General features: G+C 34.6%; 1 protein-coding gene and 1 long non-coding RNA gene across 15 annotated transcripts in view; one reads left to right on the top strand and one right to left on the bottom strand.

Annotated features, from left to right (window-relative positions):
* LOC5574086 (collagen alpha-1(XVIII) chain) overlaps positions 1–22711 on the top strand; it is a 980207-nt gene that overhangs the window by 245926 nt on the left and 711570 nt on the right. The gene's annotated exons all lie outside the window — the stretch shown is intronic.
* LOC110675433 lies at positions 129–21703 on the bottom strand. Its single transcript, XR_002499487.1, has 3 exons — positions 21688–21703; positions 4409–4414; positions 129–266 (listed from the first exon to the last, which is right to left on the bottom strand). It is a non-coding gene; the product is annotated as an uncharacterized LOC110675433 (long non-coding RNA).

Below are 22711 nucleotides of genomic sequence, written 5' to 3'. Positions count from 1 at the left end.
TTCGTTTGATTCACGCCTTTTCTTAAAAATATAGAATTTTTCTTCAAAATTCAACATCTATCATTTAACTACATCTGTTTTGTTTGTTTCGGTTAGGAGCTAATTTTTGAGAAACTCTTCAATTTGTCTCATTGAAGAGTTTTGTTTTGCCCACGAAGGAGCAGTTTTTGTCCCCGAGACGGAGGTAGTCTGCCTTCACGTCAGGTAAAACGGAATGTTTCCTCCGTCTCGGGGACAAAAACTGCTCCTTCGTGGGCAAAACAAAACTCTTCAATGAGACAAAACAAAAATTCGCTCCTAACCGAGACAAACAAAACAGATGTAGTTAAATGATAGATGTTGAATTTTGAAGAAAAATTCTATATTTTTATTCACTGTATGGTATTTGTTTTGTTTTAACTGCTATTGTTTTCCTGGAAACTTTGATTATACCACTAAGGTCGAACTTTTGCCCCACCTTACTCTAGATTATAATTATGTTGCTTAGGGCTGCATTACAAGAAAACATAGAAGTTGTCACCAATTCAAAATAATTTATAAATCTCCCGAATGACTCGATATCGATGTCGTCTATGAGAGTTACTGCTCTTGAAAATCCAAACTCTGAATTGCTGCCGTCTTCTTATTCGTCTTGGCATTACGTCCTTACTGGTACCGTTCCTTCTTCTCAGCTTATTGTTGTTATGAAAATTCAACAGTTTCATTAATCGAAAGCTTTCTTTTTAAAAGATGCCAATTCAGCATTCGTATATCGTGAGGTATGTACGACGAAACTTCATGCCCATTCTAGTCAAGGAAATTTCCATTACGAAAAAGTTCTGGGCCGACCGGGATTCGATTCCAGACATGGCTTTGCTTTGTAGTAACGGACTTAAACTTTGCAGGATAATCGAATAACGGATAACCGTGCAGGAACGAATATCACTCACCTGTCTGTGCATACCATACTAGGGTATCAAACCAAAAAAAACGGCATTGTTCAATAGTTCAGATATTATTGTGCTACCGTGGTACCGTGCATGCCTGCTAATTTGAATGATACCTCATGCAAACTATCGAGGTTCATTTTTTAATTTGATCTTTTAATTTGAGTTCTTCCAGTGATGATACTCGTGAGTGATGTCTTTTTGTGTCGGTAGAACGACGGTCAGCATCAACTATATTTTTAGAATCGCTTAAGGCGACCTCTATAACTGAGGAATCTCGATCCTTACTGGACTCTTATAAAACAAATCCGCCCTGAGGTTAGGTTTCTTACCGGGCAAACATAACTCAACAGACGGTCCTCTTCGGAGGTGGCGCTAAAGCCGTCTGTTTTTTGAGCCAGGGATCGAAACAGGAGACGGAAAACCTTACTACAAATTGTTATCAGCACTGTGCCAAAATTTAACGGTTTTGGAAACAAATGTTAATTTTCGCCAGTTATCATCAGTAAAGATACAGTTCAATTAAACTCAATTTTGTATGATGACTTTCTAATAACATTCACGATTAGATGCACCATAAAACGACCGTTCGATATTGGTACGATTCGTTTTTGACAACCCTTAATTCTTCGAAGGCCTTTACTCAAATATGTTTCTAGATAGCTAAAATCAAACATTTGAGTTCGAAATTAATGTAGTGACGTCAGAGAGGTAACTGGCTTTTTGTGTACACCGTGTCCAGTATATTCTCATACAATTTCGAGATAACATTACTTTGCGCTTGTTTAACTGACATCATTGGTGATAATATTTTTTGAAAGTGGTTATAATACTGATTCACTACAGGAAATATTTTGGAAATATTTGAATTATAAACTTATTTTATCAACTTAAGAATTTACGAAAAATATTTCCAGCGGCACGCTCATAGGCAGAGCCCAATTTCAATCTGCAGTTATCGCACATATATTTATCAAATTTTATCAATATTTATCTATTCAAAACGCAATATGATTAACTTAAAGTTTCTGAAACATTTTTGTGAATGCTCTGATTTTCACTCTGTTAACCAGACCAATATGAACAAAAATTCATTTTAAGTGCAAAACACGACTTCAATGGACTTTTCATCTCTTATCATAGCAATTATTTTTTCTTATTCATAAAACAAGCTATTCTACGTTAGTATAATTCTACCAGACTACATTGAAATACTACAACATTGGATTATCCTACATTCAGTAAAGTTATACCAAGGAAAAGAAAAAGTGTATGAGAATATATTGGACACGGTGTAGATATGATGTTCTGTATTTAGAAGAGTACTTAGATATCCATTAGGGAGATTCCAAATATCATTTATGCTCAGGTCAAATGATTGTCGTCCCAAAGTTTTAGCTTATTTGGATGAAAACTGGGATTGTAACAGCCGTTCAAAGTGTGTATGCTATGCGAAAGCCAAGCAAATCATTCAATTTGTCATAGCTTTTGCCCATGTGTCCTAGAGGGTTAGTACTAGATACAGACGTCCGATTTGAAAACGGTCTTCGACAATGATTTATTCGATGAATATAACTGTATCAGAATAGTGCTAACATGGGCAATAACTTAAACTGATTGATCGATTAACTTGGTTGTCCCATAGAACATGCCCACACAAATTTTAAAGGGATTGTACTGTTTTCACCAAATGAGCGAAAATTTCGGGAGGATATTAAAATTCTGAACTAGGATCCATTAATCGATGTGGCGTTGAGCTAAAAACATTTTTTTTCCAAAGCACTATTTAATAGGATCAAGCTCCCAAGAACCTACAGAGCTGAACGTAATTTTGATTTGAATAACAATTAAAATTTTAATTAAGATCATTAGTAAGTAATGCAAGACTTCCGATAATTACTTGTTACCTGACCAATAGATTGTTGTAATCTATAAGAATTTGTTACAAATAACAAATTTTGTTTCATTTATGTTGGAAGCACTTTGAGTTGATCGAAGAAATTATAACATTATTAAATAAGTTATAATAACCAATGCAGAACCAATTTATTTTTCAATTTGAAACATAATTATTGTTACACAATTTGTTATAAAAATCTGAGAGCAATTTCTCATACATGTGCGAGTTCAATTTTTGTTAAAATTCCTTGTTTCAATTTTGTTTAGTGCAGATGAAATTGTGTTACAACTGTAGTAATCCACTGATCGGATACCTTCATCAATCTGAATACCTAGACTGTCCTTTTACGCCTACTTGTCCCATGTTCTATGTAAACTTTATGGATCGCGGGACAAATATGCGTAAAATGGCCGTATATCCCAAGGGGTTGTGAGTTAACTCCGATATATTTTTATATTAGCAATCGATTTAATGTTCCGAGTTAATAAAACATATATTAAAATGTGTACAACAAACGCTGCGTAAATACAAAGCATTCAAATTCCATTTACGCATTAAAAGTTTTTGAATATAGATATGAACAATCCTGCTAGTTTGGAAATAATGCATAATCTTTAATCGTATCGTATCGAAAATCAAGTCAAAAAATTGAACGAGTTCACCAATTCATCTGGAACATCCTAGCCCCTTGCACATCGATGTCAGTCTCTCGGAGTGGTAGTCTTTGAGAAACGTCCCTCCACCCTCGAGACTTTTAACGACACAAAATTTAAAAATGTATGTGATTTTTAACGTAGCCAGAACGACCACAGCCTTCCCGAAGAGTCAAACGGCGGCGATGATAAATTTCCGCTCGAATGATTAATCGCTTTTCAGCTTTCCGCGTTATCCGTTCCATGTTCCATGCAAACAAGCCATGACGACGATAGCGGTGGCGGTGATAATAACATGCTCCAGTCACAATGTTCCCAAAAATGCGCTTCTGGAAGCTATCTGCAAAGTTTGCATTCTGCGCCAAAATGAATTGATTTACGTTGATTTTAATCAGCTATCGCGGTTTTCCTGTCGCTGCTGTGGCATCGGAACGAGAATTGCACGCTTGATTGGTTCCACAGCGGGTTCAGAAATTTCAGATTACATCGCAGTCAGATCAGATCGGGAGAAGAATTTTGAGATTGAGTTATCTTCCGTCGGGACATGAGTCTGAAGATTTATATTGAGGATTTTTCGAGACATTCGATAGTACATCAGATTGTTGTTTGACTGATATAAATAAACTCAATTCAACCCGTTAATCCAGAAATGCAATTTCAGCTTAACAACTCACTCGAACCGATGAATTCCGGAAAAATCTTTCGACACTTCCCTTCTGATGATCGACCGATTATGAAACCGCGCGCCATAAAGTATCCAACAAATCTATCTCCGGACGATCCATCTTTCATCACCGAACCATTAACAGCCAGCGTACAGTGTTTTTTTCTTCGCTGGTTTCGTGATCTAAAGAGAATAGCTCCCGAAAATGGGTTAAATCAAAGAGGTAGCGTTTAGTAACAATAGAATTGTTTTCTATGTAGATAACAAAAAACTTTGTTGATAAAAATAAAAATGTTAAAAATGTAATAACCAAAATTGTTGTTTGAAAGAATTATTCACAAGTAACTTGCAATTTTTGGTTACGTTCAAAACAATAAGTTCAATGTTTTTATAAAGCATCTTGGGAAAACATCCGATACAAATCTGCCTAAGGTTTATATCTACTGTACATGGTGTTTATTTTAACAACATTTTTATTTGTTTTTGCCTAGTATCATTTTATACAATACATTCATTTAGCTAACACTATCATTCTAATTTGGTTAAATCCATTTAACATGTTAATAACATTTAGTTAACAACATAATACATTAGGTTCGCCGTAGCATCTCAGATTTTTTACAGTAAATTGGATTCACCTGTTTATAAAAAAAATATCGCTTGTTAATATATCTCAATTCGTAAAAAAAAACATTTCCAAGTGAGCCAAAACAAGCGCATAAAAATCAAGACACTTATCTGAACGTACTTTATTGATAGAATTGATTTCTTTTAAAGCTATTCTATTTCGACCACGAAATCTGCAAAAAAAAACAACACTGTGCAGCGCAGCAATTCTATCCAGCTAGACCGCAACGATTCATTTAATTGCCGCTCGGTTTACCCCAAAAGTAGTTCCCATACGTCGCGTCGGTCGTCTGCATTCGTTCTTTCTCAATACTTTTCTGCTTCTCAGGCCTTTCGCGATCGGACTTAGCTAGTCTTGCATCAGAATGACTTTGCGTGGGCGACGGCGATGGGAGGTCATGAAGATGATATCTATATGTAGACATTGTAGAGTCGTTGCTTGGGAACACACCACTAGTTGAGCTTGTATCGGAATCATTTTCTGCTTCAGTTCGTTTCCTCTTTTTTGAGTCGTCTTCTTCATCATTGGATTGCCGTTGAGTGATGAGCGCCCTTTCGCGGACCGTATTTGCTTTGGAGGCGCTTGCAGAGGAAATTGCTCGAAAACGGACGCAAGCAAATGTCTTTGATGGAAAGTCGTCCAGTATGGTCGAACCAAAAAAAAAAATCAAAAAAAAAACTAAAACATGTAATATTACTTCAAAATGTCATCGGGAAAGCCATAGTGGTTCCCTATTTGGCCACATTTTAAATCTTTTTGAATATTCTAACATCAAGATATATCATAAACTTTACTACTACAACAAACAAAAGTTTTCAAAATAAAGTAATCACATATGGCGAAATAGGGAACCACTATGTCCACATTGGCGTAGGAACAGGGGGGGCCAGGGGGGCCTGGCCCCCTCCTGGATCATCCAGGCCCCCCCCCCCCGGAATTTTTGATAATAATAAAAATTGAATTTAAAAAAATAACAACATAAGACGAACCAAAAACTTTTGAATCAATGTACATGGCTCTTGTTATTGACAAAAATCTCTTCTGTAAGTAGTTACGTTATTTTAGAGAAAACCTCGCTTGTCTTACACAACATCAGTGTGGCGGTTCTGACTTCGGTGAATCGCGCGACAACCAAAAGCTTAATCGTCCGGCTGTCGATCGATTAGTTACTGTTGGTAGTAGCTTCTTATTGTATGCGATTAGCGCATTTTTTTTCGACATCTCCGTTGCTAAAATACCGTGGTACAAAAAAGCGTCAATATCCTGGAAATTTGATTTCTAAAATTATTTTTTCTGAATAATCCAAATAATGCTGTTTGAGCATTAAGCAGCATATTCACTGCATTGTGTTTCTCATGTGTTCGATGATGATGGTTTCCCCTATGAGAATTCACTGAAGAATATATATTACTTAGATTACAAATACAAGAACATTAACTTCAACTAGTAAAATGTCCGAAAATTTAGACAAAACTACTAAAGGAATTTTTTAGACAATACATAGCGGGAATTTTTGTTGAAAAATGAGGCTTAACCTTCAAGGAATTTCGACATGGCCAAGTTTTCTTCAGATAAATGGCAGTAATTTAACCTGGTGCGAAAAAAAAAAGTGTAGCAAAATCGACCATAGTGTTTTATTTCAACGATAAATTCTTTTCATTTCAATGTTTGAAGTATTTTCGCAAGAAAAAATTTATTGCTCAACTCAATTTAAAAAAAAAAAAATTTAATAGATTATTTGAATGATTTTCAGCAGATTTGTAGCAAAATTTTGTCATAAAACTTTTCGATATTCTCAATAGAATTTAAGTATAATCAAAATCCTCAAGGAATATTGAAAGGTGGCTTTAGAAGTTTTGCAAATCTCTTGGAACTTAGTCAAATAATATTGTGGGACATGTTCATACTTTCAAAGCTTCAATTCCTCCTAGTGGACATCCATTCCAACTATGTCTAATTTTTTTGTTTTTTTCAGGTTTATTCAAAAATTTTAAAGAATTTTTTTTTAAATGTCTCTTGCCTTCGAATCTTCAGGGAAAATTTGTTGAAAACCCCCAGGAAAACTTTTGCTTCTGAAATTAGCATAGCGGTAAAGGAATCTGTAGAGAAACGTGTACCGAAATAACTGGGAAGAGGGAAACGATTTATTAACTTATTCATAAAGAAATTTGTATTGATCTTCCTTAAAACACTTCTCTAGAAATAATGTTACCAATTATTGTCAGAATCCATATTCTTGGTTTGAATTTTTGTGCGATACGAGGGCAGAATTTCTAGAGGCTTTCTGGCAGGATTTTAAAAACCAGCGGTCAAGGAAGGATCGATTTCAAGGATAAATTCTCAAAAAGATTCTGATAGAACTTCTTGAGGAAATTGTTTTATTTGTAAATTCATTACAGAGGTTTAACAGTCATGTAATTTACCTCTAGAGAAAAGATTATAAATTATTTTTCATTGTTACCTTTTGTTCTCCCAGCTTCAACATTTCGTTGCTTCTCCTTCCTTCGCATGACACTTGGAGAAACCTTGTACAAAAAGCTTTCCATACTTCAAAAAGCATCATTTTAAAGAATTAAAAATAAGCTAAATTATGGCAGTTTTGAAAAATTACCGATTTCTAATAGTATGGTTCCTGTTTTTCTAAAGTTCATCAGGAATTCCTCAACAATTTTGCAAAGTAATGCAAAAGTTTCTCCTAAGATTTAAATTCATTAACATCTTACACTACAAATATAATCTCAATACATCTTTGGTAATGTTCTTAAAAAAAACGGCAATATTTTCGCGTTGAACTTCTACAGTACTACAAAATGATCGGTAATAAACACTTTGAAAAAGTTTGTTTGAAATTTCTAAAGGTATGGTTCTTTCTACATCAATATGTTCATGAAACTTCAACAAATTTACCAACAAAATTCTTTTATTTTTTTTACATGTGTTTCCCTGGAAATCTGGTATGGAGTGATTCGTAGAGGAATTTGTAAAGCAATCCCTAAAAATATTGATAATTTCCTGGAGTAGTTTTTGAACCAAAAAATAAGGAGTGTATACATTTTTAAATAATACATGTATTTATGGAAGAATCCTGAGATTACCATTGGGCTTATTTATTGAACCTGATAGAATTCTTGACGAAAGTTCTGGAGATTTTTTTGAAGAAATTCAAGAATGAATTGCGAAATCTTAGTGAATTTGATGGAAAATTTCTTCAAAAATTCCCAAAAGAATCGTTAGTGTGATTTGAAATTTACTGGAAAATACTTAGATAAATCTCTGGTAAATTTTTCGGGAGAATTTTAGGAAACAATAGTGTAGTTTTCTAAGAAATCCCTGAACAAATTACTCCAGAAATCTTTGAGTATTTTCACAGAAGAGTTTTCGAAAGAACTGTTTAGGCTAGAAATTTTAAAGAAGAAAGAACCTTAAACCCTTAAAAGAAATTTTATAGGAGAATAAGAATTCTATAAATATTTCTTAGTCAGGGTTTTCGAGAGAATTTTGAAGGAATGCAGGATGTTGCTCATTGATGTTAGAGAAATCTAAAAAAATAATTATCTGTGAAAAAACGCTGATAGATCTGCGGACAACTTCTTTGAGAAACATGTTCCCAATCGAATTCCTTTTAATTACTCATGAAATATTTGTGGATTTTACAAGGAATCCTTGGATTAACACTTGGAAGAATCTTTTATTTTTTTTTTTTGCAGGAAGTCTGGATAATTTTTTCTACGATTTTTTCACAGGAATGCTAACGAAGTTCAAAACCAAAGTTGGAAAAACTTTTGGTAAACTCTTTGAAGAATTCGTGGAATGAATCGTTACTTGGTGATATGACATTTTGGGTGAGACTTCTAGAATTTAGTATACTATTTTGTTTGGAGAAATCCTCAGTAATTTCTGAAAATCATTAACAAATTAATAATGAACAACTGGAGGATACTTTAAAGTAACAATTGATAAAAAGTAAATTGTAACAAGTACGTAGAGGACCTTCCAGTCTAAAATATTAAAAGAATTTCTAACGAATTGCTGGTGGAATTTTTCAACAGATTTTTAAGCAATTCGATAGAGAATCTTTGACAAATTTTATGGTTATCAGAAAGTCTGGGAATAATTTTCTGTGGGAATCCCAGGCGAATTCAGTGAAGGAATTCACAGAGGAATCTTTTCAAAGCACATGGTAGAATACCTGAAAAAATCGTGGAAGCATCACAAAGGACATTCTTTGAGAGTTTTTTTTTGTTAGAATTCTTAAAGGATTTTAAACTGGATTTCAGCAATAATGAATCTTTTCCGTAGCGAAAATTGAAATTCACAAATATAAATGATGTACCACGAAATGAGACAAATAAATAAAACAATAAAAATCTGTTAAAATTACGAAATTTGTGAAAATCTTGATTATTGCGACCGACTTTACTTCTGTAAAACAAGTATTTGCTAGGCCCCCCCCTAGGCCCCCTCCAGAAAAAAATCCTAGCTACGCCAATGTATGTCCATAACTAGTACCCTATATATTCAGAACTGACGTTAATGATTCTTTTTTTTAAGATAATGGAAGGCAACCGTAGTATATTTGTTTTTGAAATTCGTTTTTATCTTTGCGTTTGAGTTCAAATACCAACGGTCCAGGATCTTTTCGGGTAGGAAGTTTTTTCGACTTTCTAAGGCATACAGTATGTTCGTATTTGCCACACGAGTGCTAAATTTTTCATTTGACGATAAGACGAGTTGAACGGGAATCGAACCCACACCACGTGGCACAATACGCCTAAACTACCGACGCCGCTAGCCGCATGGACATTAAGCCCACGTGGTACAACGTTTGGTGGAATCAGGCTTTATTTTACTCATTTTGATCGGATAGATGGAGTGAAGTTGTACGCTCAGAACAATTATAAGTCAGTTCATTGAAAAATCCGTGGCTGATAGAGTGGATAGGAACGTTGGCTCTAGCCCAGTGAATCAATTATGACCTAACACGCAACAACAAAAACATTGTCATCTTCTATTCTTGTTGCAACAATTTAATTCCACAACATAAGTTGCACAGAATATGACAATGATTGATCATCACGTGCATAGCGACTTCGCATTGCAATTTTCGAATGAGGGATTCCACGGAGGCATGCAAGTCGATTCTGATCGACCATTTCAAAAATATCTGAAACATTGCACAGCTTTTCAGTTCCATCTAAATCGTCATTTTCCGATATCAAATCTTCAAGTTGAGTCACGACTAACTTTTCAAAAGGGTGTATGTGAAAATGGTTCAAAAATATTCAAAAAGCTGCACAGCAAAAACGGTTCGTTCGATTGTTAGACAACTAAAGAAACAAAGTTAGACAACTAAATAAAGATTCCAAAAAAAAAACACACAGAAAAAAAATTTTTTTTTTTGCATTGTTAATTTTTTTTAGGACCGCAGTTTGTTGCTGATTTTTTTGTTAAGGGTACCACATGAGGTTAACAAGTTGTTTTCATGATATTTTATTTAATTATTCATAACTATTATAGCATCCAATAGAAAGTTAGACGCGATCCAGTGTTGTGATCTAAAGTCTTGATAGTGTCCCAGGTGATCTAGTATACGTAAAGCAGGTCGGTTTTCTCGGCGCTGGTTTTCTCCACAAAGTTAAAATCTGATTACACCTGGGTATAGACCCGCCTTGGTAGAGAATAGACTTTGTTAATCATATTTGGGAGAAAGCGAGTAACTTCAACAACATCAAAAACATGATAGGTACATACCATGAACATACTCACGAAAAAGCTAAAAATATATATGGTTATAAAAGATTTAATTGTAAAATTTTTCTTCAGTCAAGCAAACGACACCAAACTAGTCAGTAAAAACTTAAAAGTGATTTTGTTTATTAAAATCTAACGAGCAACATGAGTAGTCGCTTTCTCAACTGTTGCAGGCCGTTTGCAGAAAAAAAGTGTTCGAAAGAGCTACGAAATCTCACCGAAAGCACCATAGATAAACTGAAAGCTGCTGGTTATGCTCCAATGTCTACATTGAATACAAATTTACGCATTTGTACGTCCTGCCGTTTAAACGTTGACAAACGGGCAATCTGTACATCATCGGTGGATCAGGTTGCAGGAAGTTCGAAAACAACAACAACTGAGGAATTACTAGATGCACCGACAACAACTGAGGAGTTACCAGAAGTACCAAGTGCAGATAGTCTTGCCACGGTACCATCAGCGACATCTGTTTCAACAAATCAATCAGAAGATGAGTGCATCCAGAAGGTCAACATCGAACGCTTCAACGAAGGGATAGCTGGAATAAAAGTGACTCCGATTAAATGGGCGAAGATGGGTTACGTCAATTATCCCGAGAAAAAATACCGTGAAATCAACGAAGCTGTACGAAGAAACCTCTTCAAATTAGGACCTGAGGATGTGGAAAATACAGACTACGATGAGGTAATTATGAATATGAAGGAAAGGTTCTCAAATCTAGCCACGACAAGGAAAGAAAAATTATTGATTTTGTCGATGCTGCCAAGCTCGTGGTCTATTCAAGACGCCATTGATGAGTTCAAAACCAATAGAAATACAGCAAAAGAGGCAAAACATTTCAAAAATAACTGTCTTGCAACCAAAAATGCTAGGTCGAGTACTTCATTAACAGATGAGACAAAAGAAAAAATAATTCAATATTTTGAAGACGATGAAGTAAGTAGAGCTATGCCTGGCCAAAAAGATAATGTATCTGTAAAAAAAGATGGAAAGCGTCAAGCAATCCAAAAACGATTAATGATGACTACTTTGAAAGAAGCGTATACACGCTTCAAGGAAATTAACGAAAATATTAAGGTAGGTTTTTCCTCATTTGCAAGCCTTCGTCCAAGGCAATGCAAGCTTCTATCCAATTCAGAAACACATAATGTTTGTGTGTGCACAACACACGAAAATATTAACCTAATCTTACATAGTTTGAAAAGAATCAATTTATCAAAGGATATTAAAATGTTAACTGGTAGTCTTTTGTGTGAAAATACAACATCAAATTGCTATCTACGATCTTGTTCGGATTGTCCAGATTCTTCATCATTGGAAAATACTTTATTCGCTGAGTTAGAAGAAAATTATATTGATCAGTTATCATTTGAGCAATGGGTGACCACGGATAGGTGCGACTTAGAAACTATTGTAAAACCTGTAGATGAGTTTGTGTCATTTTTTTGCTTGAAATTAGAAAGTTTAATTCCTCACGACTTTATTAAAACAGAGCAATCCCACTTTTTAAAAAATACGAAAAATACATTACAAGATGGTGAATTTTGAGTCATTTGTGATTTTTCTGAAAACTATAGCTTTGTATTGCAAGATGAAGTGCAGTCCCATCACTGGAACGTACAACAAGCTACAATTCATCCATTCGTTATTTATTTCAATGGAAGTACGCAAATTGAACATTTTAGTTTTATTGTAATTTACGAAGATTTAAGACACGACTCAGTATCTGTAAATTTGTTCATTGCCAAAATGATTAACTTTTTACGCGTTGATAAGGATAAAGAAATCAGAAAGATATATTTCATGTCTGATGGAGCAGCATCGCAGTACAAAAACCGTAAGAATTTTTCGAGCCTATGTCAATTTAAATCAAAGTACGGAATTGATGCAGAATGGCATTTCTTTGCTACGTCACATGGCAAAGGTCCTTGTGATGCTATTGGAGGAACCATAAAGCGCATGGCCACAAGAGCAAGTTTAGCCAAAGAACGTGAGCATCCAATTAAAACTGCAAAAGAACTATTTGATTGGGCGAATCGCAGAAAAGAAGAAGATTTAACAAAATTATCATTTTGTTTTACTACTACTGAAGAGTACGAATTAACGGCATCAGAGCTCAGCGAGCAATATAATAACGCGAAAACGATCCAAGGAACCCAAAAATTTCACTGTTTTATTCCATTGTCAGAAAATGAAATTAAAGCAAAACTATACTCGAACTGTACTGATAATGATGCAAAAGTGTTCGATATTGTAAAAAAATTGAATAACAATAAATAAATAAATAAGTATTAATAAAATGCTTTCATGATCTCATAACGCATACCCAAATCCAAAACTTTTAAAGTTTATATATAACATTTAGAAACTCATCGATCATACTCTAAAAAAAAAATTTATTTTCGTGTAATCTGTTAATTCATTTTAATTTATACATATATACATATACATATAATATTTATACATATACATAATATTTATACATATAATATACATAATACTAATGAATACATGAAAACGACTTGTTTAATTCACGCAAGGCCCTTAACAATAAAATCAGCAACAAACTGCGGTTCCCGTAATAATTTACACCGAAAAAAAAATTTTTTTCTACTAAATGTGAAAATTGTGACATGTTTGAAATGTCATAACTTTTTTGTTTATTGGTTTACCATCACCAAATTTTTATGGTAGATAGCTAATATAATGGACCGTTTTCCCTCAAAAAATTACGTTGGTATTCCGATAGGGTTTTGAGATATTTGAGTTTTTGTGACAAAAATGATGTTTTTTAATGCAAAAAATTTTTTTTGACTGTGTGTATTTTTTTTGGAATCTTTATTTAGTTGTCTAACTTTGTTTCTTTAGTTGTCTAACAATCGAACGAACCGTTTTTGCTGTGCAGCTTTTTGAATATTTTTGAACCATTTTCACATACACCCTTTTGAAAAGTTAGTCGTGACTCAACTTGAAGATTTGATATCGGAAAATTACGATTTAGATGGAACTGGAAAACTGTGCAAAGTTTCAGCTCAATAGAAAAAAATGAATTAAAAAATTTACCAAATTTTGGTGCTGTTGCTTGGAATCACTCGAATACGTTCTCTGTTTTGGTAAACATTGGCTCATTATCAAACAGCATTTATAAAACAAATTTGATTTTGTGTTTCAAATAACTGATTGATCGCGAGTTGGTTCCAACAATGTTGCGCCCTGTAATTGTTAGGACAAATTTGCTTTTGATTGTATTCCAATCCACAAAAGCTGGGATAAACGATTGCTTTGTTGTTTGTTTTTCTACTCCTTTGATGACAATTTGATTCACTGCTCTACACGGTTGTTTCGTCTCTCTCGCAACAGCAATGTTGTCAAAAACAGAGAGAGACGCACCGACCCAGTGTCGATGTTTAATAGAATGAAGCAAATTTGGGTTCTTTCGAGTTTACACGGATAAAACGAAAATACCTATATCTGAGTATTTTTTAAACTTATTTTTGAGTTATTTTTCCCTCTCTATTTCATTCGCTCTTTCTATTGTTGTCAGAGAGCGAAGAGCAGTCAGTTATCCCAAATTTGGGTTATCCCACGAAAGGGCCGAATTGCGTCAAAAGAAATCAAAGTTGGATTGATTTGTGGCTCCTCGTAGCCAAATGCGCATCTTACATTTTTGACAGCTCTCGCTTATTGTAAAGCTCTGCAAACACCTCATCATGAACCATTTATGAGACGTTTCGAATCATATGATTTTAGCTTATTTAACAACTTTGAAACTTTCGGGTGGGCCCATTTATTTACGTTTCTCGTAGCGCCACATTTGGAACACATCTCATTGAATAATGGCGTGCAACGAGCTTTTCATTCTTCTCAAATAAAATTGAAATCAGTAAGCAGGGAAGAACTTATTTCATCTGCTGGTTAGAAACTTACCCAGAAAGAGGCGGGAACATCATCATCAACAAAAATGTGACTAGCGCTTTTCAAATGTGATACTAGTTTTTCGAACAATAACAATGAGCGCCCGCCAGACAACGTCATTCAAAAAAGGATATTTTCGCATTCCTCTTTGCCCCTTTGGCAAAGAGCTGCTAAGAGGCAACGAAGATCTGTCTGGAAATGCACTTTCCCGAGCTCAGTGCTTCAACTGAGGTTGCCAGAACAAACTCTTTGCAACCGTGTGAATTGTCATTAGGCATTTCACTGCGAAATCCTCTCTCTTTTGCTCTTCAGCAAAGCTTGAAAACAATTGTGCCAATACTTGTAAACTTTGACAGGTACTGGCAGCGTTGTTTTCAGATTTCACGAAGCAGGAAAGAGAGCGTTTTTCTGATGACGTCCGCGTGCAATGGGCAATAAGCAAACATAAACGTGCAAACTCTTCATCCCGCAGAGTACGTACGCTCAGTTTGTATGTGGGTAAAATCGCTAGTATGGTGGTTTCGAAAAAAAAAGCATTGAGTGCCATGATCCAAAAAAGGCTTGCAGTTCATTTACGAACCTTACTACTGTTAATATTTGATATGTATCATTCATCTTCTCTTTTTCTATTTATTCCTGACATAACATTTCAACTGTGATAACAATGATTTCAACATAGTAATATATAAGAACTTCCATTTTTTAACTTGGTAACTGTGGTAACCAAAATTGAATTCTTTGTTCAAGAAGTTTAAAAACTAAACTCACTCGAAAGGATACTGCAATCGAAATCTGCTACTTACAATATAGTATTTTTTTAAAGTTGCACATTTGCACTCTTGATCAGTCGCAAAGGGCCAAGAAAATAATATCACGTGTATACTATGTACAACAAGTATGCTTTTCAAATGGTGTATATAATCAGTGCATGATGACTATGCTTTTGCGTCAAAATCTGAACTGAAGGAGGCTTCCAAATATTGTTCACATCATTCGTAATAGTTGCCAATTGTTTGTGGACAACCTGCATCATCCAAAAACTTCTCGAGTAGTGTTCTCTAGCGGGGGCGGGCGATGAGGGCAGGATCAAACATGACGCGCGTTGTTCGCTTAGTGAAATGAAAAAGCGCCGCGAATCGTTAGTAGTGTTTGATCTATTAATTGCGTCGCTTGCTCCTGCGTGGGCGAGGGACGAACACTTGTTCGGCGTACAATGCGATTATTGAGTTATATCGCGAATCCGATTAGCCGTGATTATATCATGGACCGCATCACCAACCATTGGTGACTCCCAGATCTCTATCTTATCTAACTAACCCAATATCCTTTCCATGATAACCGTGGAGATGCAGAGGTGATCTCGGTCTCTAGTAACAACGGTAATCACACTAACATTCCTTCCCTTCCCCGATGACCATGAGGACGTGGCCGGCGCCATTATTGACTTTTAAAATTTGAGCTCACGATTTGTGCACATTGAAGAATGGTAAGCTAATCTCAAGCCCCATTCATTAATTCCCTGTGCAACTTCGATTGTTCTGGTCAATCACGGAGTAACAACTACAAATTGTAGGTCATCTATGCTCTTGCTCATGCTCATGCTCAACCTGGATCATCCAAAATCTTTTCGAAATGTAGATCATCAAATCTACCAGCATGATTTGTAACTTATTGAAGAATATTGTGTCTCGTACATGCCCAAAAATGTTTGAGGAATTGAATCCAATAGAAGTTCTTAATCATTCAAGAACGTTCAGACAGATAGTCCATAAAAACTACCAGTATAATGACGGATTGTTTTATAAGCAGTACACGTTCAAAAGTCTAATGATATTAAGCTAGATGAATTGTTGAGTTCAAGAACCGCTCTTGTTCAATTCAATGAAATAAAATTTATTTAATATACAACTGCTTACGCTTGTAAATCCTAAGAAAAATATTCCATAGAATTATTGAAGGACCGTATCAGGACAAATCAATTCAATACTTAGTTTACTCAAATAAATGGTTAAAGGACTGTAAAACAACCAAAAACTTTGAATAGGTCACTAGTTACGTATGTTGCTCCTTTGTAGTTTCCATGAGGTCCTCGTGGGACCAAGGACATCCGTACCAATAGAATTGAACTCGGTATAATTGTGCGAAGGGTTATGAGTATATACCATAATTCAAAACTATCAATATACAACCATTTGCGTTTGATGATATTTGGGCCTATACTTGATTGAGTTTTAAGAACATCGGCATTAGTCAAAAGAATACTCCGTTACTTTTGTGACTTTTATGGCTATCGTTCAGTAACATAACTTATTGCTGAATCCATTGCCATTTTCTAGTTTTTATGATATTAAATGTTGAAAAAATAATATTTGATTATTTAAACCAACTTGCATGCAAGTTTACCGGCATGTATGGAAATTTATTTGCTTAATTTGCCAAAGAATTTAAACTTCATGTGTTTAACAATACTTATCCATAATGTTCATAATACTTTAGAAGTTTAAAAGTTAGTTTTTGATGGTTTAGAGAAGTATTGTATATAGCGATACATAAGAAATCAAAACTTTTGTACGAAGATTGCAAGCACATTGAAAAAAATGATTTATTCAAAATTTAACAAATACAAATTGAACAAGTTGAAATAGAATTTCCACCAAATTGTGTCTGAAATGAAAGTATAAGTCCTATTTTGCATGCATCGTAGCTTGGAACTCAAAAATATTTGATAAATCATACTTTAAATGTCAACTTTGGCGACCTGTAGCTTAAAATTGTGACGTGCTGGAAGATTTCTGAGAACGGAATAAGATTCAGCAACCTCAAATTGACTACGAACACATAATTTTATTGTTTAGACACGCAAAAATGTATTTTTGTTATGCTGTGTTTTTAGTTTTTAGATGACAAAGATTATCAGAAGTCGAGTCTAATACACAACACTGAAGACAGCTTTACAGTTGAGGTCCAAATACGCATATCTGTCAAAGGATACTAACTCTAGTGGAATTAAATGGTATAGTATTAAATTCGGTTTTTCATCTACTCAAAGAACATCTTTTGCGCTCACCAAGCTACGGTATAAATGATTAAGCATTTTGGCAAAATAGAACAATCTCAATAACAATAACGATATATTCTTATACTTGAGCGGTTCCATTTGAATTCGAATGTCGGTTTACTTTTGTATTTTTTTATTTGGCTGAAATTTGGCATATGCTTTCTTTATACCCAAAAATGCCTATTTGCATCATCGGTTCGCCATTTTTACCCTAGCGTTACTTTTGAGAAGAGCCTAAGAAAAAAAGCCTTAACAATTTTAAAAAAATAAAACTCAGAAACTATTTGTCTGATCGGTTTGGTGTCTTCCGCAAAGTTTTAGGTTATTGTTGGAACTATCTGGAAAAAATATACACTGTAAAAAAAATGTTGTATATTTTTTGTTTCGAAAATAAAGCTTAAAAATCCATTTTCTCAATAATCGTTTTTTTTTCATTTTTTTTATATTTTATATTAAGACAAAAAATGGAGTCTTTTGCACAGTGGGTCAAGATGGAGAAATCATGGACAAAAAAGTTATATATATATTTTTAAAGAGTTGATTTCTATGAAAGTACGCAAAATTTGCAACAAAAAAGGTATATGAGAGAATTTTGCTAATTGCTACCGTTTCCAAGATACAGCGATTTAAAAAAATATATTTACTGAAAATTCACAACTTTTGGTTGTTTTTGGATGTTTTTCGAGTTGATAAAATAAAGAATATTTTTTTCTGAAAGCATTTTATTTCATGTTCTTATACAATGATGGAGCGTCCTATTTTGATACATATTTCTTACTTTTTCATAATGTTTACAAATTTTTGGATGTATTCAGGGACGTTGGAATCCGTTGTCTCAATCGATGTTGCTGACGTTGCTTCTAATGTCTCCTTACTAGAAACATTAAAGTTGGAGTTCGTTGATTCAATTGAAGTTGCTGACGTTGCTTCCAATGATTCCTGACTAGGAATATTCATATTGGAATCCGTTGACTGTATTGAAGTTGCTGATGCTGATGCTTCTATTGTTTCCTCTTCCATGCAAACATCTTCCTCTTCACTACTTGATAAGTCATCACTGCTTGATAATGCAGTTCTTTTGGCCAATTGTATGCGACACGAATCGCAAATTTTAAATTGTTTATTAAGCTGATTTTCATCTGCAAATCCTAGTTCAACTAATTTGGCAATATTACTTTCCGGTGAGATCTTTTTTGAAAACACTTGCTTGTGTCTTTGCTGCATCAGCTCTTTTTTATACCAACATGGGTACTTGAATCAACTATTAGGTACGTTTCTGTCCGACCACAAAAATATACCAACGTGCTGTACTTTAAATAAACATCAGGTATATTTGTGTGAGACAACTGGGCACGTTACTCCTCTACTCATAAAGCTTTTGTTTTCGAATGGAAATATTTCATTATCTTAAATAGATATAAATGCATTTCACGTATTGATTGCTCTATATTCGTTATTTTGTTATATCTTAACTTTTATCATTTTGTTACATATTTTCTTGATAATTACATATCAAAATATCACAATGTTGAAGTTGTGTTTCGTTAAAAAAATAAATAAATCATTTTTACAGGGCACATTTTTTATTTCGCCTCATACCATGGAAAATTACCAAATCAATATTTTTTCAAACATTTTAGTCAAAAATTATCTCTTTCAGACAATGAACAAATTTCTAGGCTTATGAGCCTCGAAAAACATTCGAAAATGACCGAAAATTGCAAATTATATCATAATTTTGTATTAAAATCGCTGTATCTTTAAAACGGTAAAAGTTAGCCTGATTTTCCAGTATAAGGTTTTTTGTGGTAAATTTTGCGTACCTTCATAAAATCGAGTTGAAAAACATTTAAAAAGTTTATAATGACCATTTTCAAAAATTCACCTTTTTTTTTAAATCATTTACTTTTTTGTCCATGATTTCTCCATCTTGACCCACTATGCAAAAGACTTCATTTTTTGTCTACTTTAACATATAAAAAATTAAAAAAAATCAAAAATACGATTTTTGAGAAATTTGATTTTCAAGCTTTAATTTCGAATTATAAAAACTTACAACATTTGATTTTACAGTGTATTTTTTTCCAGATAGTCCCAACAATAACCTAAAACTTTGCGGAAGACACCAAACTGATCGGACAAACCGTTTCTAAGCAATATTTTTTTGAAAATTATTAAGGAATTTTACTTAGGCCCTTCTCACAAGTAAGGCTAGTGTCAAAATGGAGAGCCGATGATGCAAAAAGACATTTTTGGACATAAAGAAAGCATGTGCAAAATTTCATCCATATCAAAAAATATAAAATGAAATTTTTATATATATTTTATAAAAAGTCGTCATTTTCTGTGGAACCGCTTTTCGAAACGATAAGCACGTTTATTTACGAATGTAGAAGCATATGCTCAAAGTGAAACAAATTGTTTGAACAACATGTTTATGATTGAGTACCATACAAATCAGTAATATGCTTGGCACACTTAAAAAGCATAATTTTTTGAAACAACATAAATGTATTCCGTACAGGTAGACTCCAAAAGGCAAAACCTCGTTTTACGAACTGATTCAATTGACAAACCACCAATCAAGTTCATGAATGGAGGTTACAGTGTAGTACTAAATTTGGAAGTTCATTTTTTATAGGTATTCCATTATAAACAGCTCGAAGATTTACTATAAAACGGCTCCTTGTGATTTTTTTTATTTGTTGGCTGTTATGGAGAAAACTGCTTTTTCATGTCTGATATTTGCTACGATTTCACTAGAGCCTTTAACATTCGAAATCATTTATGGCCATCAAATTCTCTCACCTCTTTTATTGAACACTTTTCCCCAAGGAATTTGAAATGGGTAATTAAGAGTGTCATTAAGAAATATGTCGAAAAGTGTATAAGTTAATGTTGAATTTCAAGCTCAAAAACATGAAAAACAGCACATCTTTTACTGTTTAGTTCCAGAAAATTGTGCATCATGTTCAATTGAACCCAGAATGACAAACATAATGCTCAATACCATTGTGAACGATATTGTCGAGGGTTGTATAATTATTAAAATTGATAAAGTTGGTTGATTAACTCCTCTACCGACAGCTACATTTTTTACCGTCAAAATTATATTCAAATCACGATAACTTTTTTATTTGTCGGTATTTTTACACCATTTTTCAATAAATTCTCAAAAAAACTCTTATTTTAGAATCTGTGTCGATATTGATAATTGATCATCTGGATTCGAAGATATTTCGAAATTCCTTGGGGGAACGACGCGTAGCCATAACCCACGTATATATCTCAGGCTACAGACATCTTCAAGAACTCCAAACATTAAAAAATCAATAACGGCGCCGGCCACGTCCTTACGGTCATCGTGGAAGGGAAAGAACGTTAGTGTGACATCCATTGTTACTAGAGACCGAGATCACCTCTGCATCTCCATGGTTGTCACGGGAAGGAGTTTTGTTAGTGGCAAGGATCATAGCTGCATGATCAGGATTCACCTTGGTAAGTGATGCGATTCATGCACCTCAGTACAAAAAATCACCTATCAGTACAATGAAGACAACGTGAACATACGTTAAGTCGACACTTTTAGCTTCGAACCATTCAAAGCTTATTTTTGTGATGAAAAAAACAGGTTAAAGGAAAGGTATGGGGTTTTAATGTTAATGTGCAAGTGTCCATGTCGATACTTAAAGTGACGAACTGTTCATATTTTTTTTTAAATCAATTCATTTAAGCAACATTCCCACCGTTGTCATGATAAAAATACGTTACATAATAAATTGTAAATTTAAAATAAAAGCATGAAACGAGCTCACCAAAATTATAATCCATCCTTGATTGAGCTGCTGTAGATACTTTAAGAAGCAAGTTTATTTCACAAGGGCAAAATATCACTTCGGCGACGCGAATTACACTCGTGCGACGAGAAAAAGAAGTCTGTCGGCGCGACGACGCAAAGAAAAAAAAACGATTTTTCTGGTAAAGATGAAACGAAGCCAAAACTCAAACCCTCAAGAGCACAAGTCTAGAGAATCAGACAGCGGTTCATGCTGAAAACCTGATCGATTGGTTATCATCAGTTACCATACGGCTTTCCAGACTTGTCCTCCTGAAAATTTAAGGTCCGTCCTCGATGCATGTCCACCTTTGCCGACACGAATACATCCTTCTGGTGTAGTGTCGTAAATACAAAAAAAAACCTTCTGCTTGAGCTTTGACGAAGCATTGCCCAGCATAACGCGTGCATCATTTACTTGAAAAAAAAAAATGTTTCATAGTTACTGAAGCAATTTCCATTTGCGAGCTACACACTTAATTAAGGATCCTTAAACATGGTAAATTTTCTCCGAAGCTGCACAGACGACTCTTCACCAAATATATTCAAAGATGTTTCAGGGAATTAATTCCGAGTATCAATTAGTAAATTTCGAATCGCAACCCGATATTTTGTTAGCTGAATATTAATATAAATTAATAAACCGAGGTTTGTATAGCCGTGCCTGTAAGCACAAACCTATATGCACAAAATTTCCGACAATCGATGCATCCGAATATCCCAATAATTGAGTTGTTTCATCTCCGGAAGCGACGTCCCCATCCTCAGCAGAACAAGCAGATCGATTGCGGCGCCGGTAATTGCCCCGATGCGATGATGCCGATCAACACCCCGACCGCTGAAACTCGAGAGTGCGAGCGAGAGTGTGTGTGTTTTGGTAATCATAATAATAATAGCACAGGAGATGTTCCATTTCGCGGTGCTCGTTTCGCTCCTCGTGTTACTGATTTATGAGCTTTTATATCACGAGCCATGCTTGCAATGCCCCGAATTCCCATCCTTTCGCACATCCGATCAGAAAACATGGATTGGGCAAACACTTGCTGTTCTGCCCGCACGCGTTATTGATGGGCTTTAATTTTCGGTTGTTGGGAGGTTGGTTTTAATAGTTTTTTTCCGCTGCATTTTGGAGAAAACATTGCCCCTGTGGGGTTCGACATAGGTAATTTGTCCCCCCCCCCTCGCCATGGTAGTGACTCAATTTGACCGAGTTTCGTTCACTGCATTCCATTCCGTGTAGTGGAGCAGTGATTCCAAAAAGGCCGGATTCTCACTGAAATTTTCGAAAAGACCTTATCTAACATTGAGAGCCTCTCTTGGTTTACTCTTTGTTTATCAATATCTAAGACACTTTCAAATCTTCCGATGCGCTTTTAGT

Source organism: Aedes aegypti, chromosome 2 (assembly GCF_002204515.2).
Source record: "Aedes aegypti strain LVP_AGWG chromosome 2, AaegL5.0 Primary Assembly, whole genome shotgun sequence".
NCBI lineage: Eukaryota > Metazoa > Arthropoda > Insecta > Diptera > Culicidae > Aedes > Aedes aegypti.
This window is presented reverse-complemented; position numbering and strand designations above follow the sequence as displayed.